Here is a 2500-nt window from a genome sequence, read left to right as displayed (position 1 = left end):
ATGGTATTGCAGTAGAATTTATAAAAAAAATGGGGTGATTGTGTTGTTCGACTGGTTGGTGAGGATATTTGATGTATGTATAACTAATGGTGAAGTGCCTGAGGATTGGCAGAATGCATACATAGTGCCATTGTACACAGGCAAAGGGGATCAAGGTGAGTGTTCAAATTACAGAGGTGTTTATTGAGTATTCCTGGGAATTTATATGGGAGGGTAGTGATTGAGAGGTGAAGGCATGTACAGAGCATCAGATTGGGGAAGAGCAGTGTGGTTTCAGAAGTGGTAGAGGATGCGTGGATCAGGTGTTTGCTTTGAAGAATGTATGGGAGAAATACTTAGTTAAGCAAATGGATTTGTATGTAGTATTTATGAATCTGGATAAGGCATATGATAGAGTTAATAGAGATGATCTGTGGAAGGTATTAAGAGTATATGGTGTGTGAGGCAAGTTGCTAGAAACAGTGAAAAGTTTTTATCGCGGATGTAAGGCATGTGTACGAGTAGGAGGAGAGGAAAGTGATTGGTTCTCAATGAATGTCGGTTTGCGGCAGGGGTGCGTGATGTCTCCATGGTTGTTTAATTTGTTTATGGATGGGGTTGTTAGGGAGGTGAATGCAAGAGTTTTGGAGAAAGGGGCAAGTATGCAGTCTGTTGTGGATGAGAGGGCTTGGGAAGTGAGTCAGTTGTTCGCTGATGATACAGCGCTGGTTGCTGATTCGGGTGAGAAACTGCAGAAACTGGTGACTGAGTATCGTAGAGTATGTTAAAGAAGAAAGCTGAGAGTAAATGTGAGGAAGAGCAGGGTTATTAGGTACAGTAGGGTTGAGGGACAAGTCATTTGGGAGGTAAGTTTGAATGGAGAAAAACTAGAGGAAGTGAAGTGTTTTAGGTATCTGGGAATGGATTTGGCAGCGGATGGAACTATGGAAGCGGAAGTGAGTCACAAGGTGGGGAGAGGCAAAAGTTCTGGGAGCTTTGAAAAATGTGTGGAAAGCGAGAAAATTATCTCGGAAAGCAAAAATGGGTATGTTTGAAGGAATAGTGGTTCCAACAATGTTATATGGTTGCGAGGCGTGGGGTATAGATAGGGTTGTGCGGAGGAGGGTGGATGTGTTGGAAATGAGATGTTTGAGGACAACATGTGGTGTGAGGTGGTTTGATCGAATAAGTAATGAAGGGGTAAGAGAGATATGTGGTAATGAAAAGAGTGTGGTTGAGAGAGCAGAAGAGGGTGTATTGAAATGGTTTGGTCACATGGAGAGAATGAGTGAGGAAAGATTGACCAAGAGGATATATGTGTCAGAGGTGAAGGGAACGAGGAGAATTGTTAGACCAAATTGGAGGTGGAAGGATGGAGTGAAAAAGATTTGAGCGATCAGGGCCTGAACATGCAGGAGGGTGAAAGGCGTGCAAGGAATAGAGTGAATTGGAACGATGTGGTATACCGGGGTCGACGTACTGTCAATGGATTAAACCAAGGCATGTAAAGCGTGTGAGGTAAACCTTAGAAAGTTTTGTTGGGGGTGGATGTGGAAAGGGAGCCGTGGTTTCGGTGCATTATACATCCCCCTCATGCACATGAGGGGGTTGTCATATCATGTGTGGCGGGGTGGCGACAGGAATGAATAATTATGGCAGCAAGTATGAATTATGGACATGTGTATATATGTATATGTCTACGTTGAAATATATACGTATGTATATGTGCGTACGTGGACGTGTATGTATGTACATGTGTATGTGGGTAGGTTGGGCCAATCTTTCGTCTATTTCCTTGCGCTACCATGCTAACGCGGGAGACAAAGTAAAAAAAGAATCATATATATATATATATATATATATATATATATATATATATATATATATATATATATATATATATATATATATTGGAAAGAATCACAACTTTGCTCGTGATCAAGTATATTCCTATGAGTCCACGGGGAAAATGAAACACGATAAGTTTCCAAGTGCACTTTCGTGTAATAATCACATCATCGGGGAGACATAAGAGAGAAATATAAAAGTCAGTTGATATACAGCGAAGGGACGTAGCTAGGACTTGGTAAGCATGCTATTGTCCAAGACAATCTTGGACTATCGCATATTTACCATATTTTTCATTTTCCCCGAGGACTCTTAGGAATAATATCTTGATCACGCGCAAAATTGTGATTCTTTCCAATATATATATATATATATATATATATATATATATATATATATATATATATATATATATATATATATATATATACACCAAAGAATACATGTACAAAAGGAATGCAAACAGCGGCAGATCACTAGGTCCTTTTTGAGGTTTGTGGTAGTGGAAGAGATCAGAGACTCACAGAGCAGCATACTAAAAGTTAGGAAGCATTCAGATGATTCAAAAGGACTAACCCACAAATTAGCAGTGTGGATATGGAGGCGCAGATAATGTAATAAGTCGTGGACTTGGACTTGAAGTGAAGTACTTGTCAGGTCTGTTCTTAATCGT

Source organism: Panulirus ornatus, chromosome 24 (assembly GCF_036320965.1).
Source record: "Panulirus ornatus isolate Po-2019 chromosome 24, ASM3632096v1, whole genome shotgun sequence".
Classification (NCBI taxonomy): Eukaryota; Metazoa; Arthropoda; class Malacostraca; order Decapoda; family Palinuridae; genus Panulirus; species Panulirus ornatus.
This window is presented reverse-complemented; position numbering follows the sequence as displayed.